This window comes from Sinocyclocheilus grahami, unplaced genomic scaffold (genome assembly GCF_001515645.1).
Source record: "Sinocyclocheilus grahami isolate Dianchi unplaced genomic scaffold, SAMN03320097.WGS_v1.1 scaffold10.1, whole genome shotgun sequence".
In the NCBI taxonomy this organism is placed as follows: domain Eukaryota; kingdom Metazoa; phylum Chordata; class Actinopteri; order Cypriniformes; family Cyprinidae; genus Sinocyclocheilus; species Sinocyclocheilus grahami.
Window position 1 is genome coordinate 10,741 of NW_015505189.1, and position 319 is coordinate 11,059.

Here is a 319-nt window from a genome sequence, read left to right on the forward strand (position 1 = left end):
TATAATAGTTAATTGCACATTTATTTTAGCATGCATTGCAACGTTCATTCTGTTACCTCATGCATGTTACCTTATCAGCAGTTATGCATGCAGTTGGTTGCTCATCTATTCATGTATTGTATTGATTCATGTCTGAATCAATACATGATTTGATTCGTACTGACTTAATCATTTACAGACAAGGAGGCCTGTTCGTCTTTTGAGTAAATAGAGTGGAAAGTAAAGTACCCTCTTCTTTCATTTCAGTGAGAGAAAAACATCTTTCTGCTTATGGCAGGATATAGGGTTATCAGATGTCTGTGAAAGTTAAGACAAATAG

At 34.8% G+C, this 319-nt stretch overlaps 1 protein-coding gene across 1 annotated transcript in view; it reads right to left on the bottom strand.

The window, feature by feature from the left end:
• Positions 1–319, bottom strand: part of LOC107594143 (aquaporin-9-like) — an 18,085-nt gene that overhangs the window by 721 nt on the left and 17,045 nt on the right. The window lies entirely within an intron of this gene.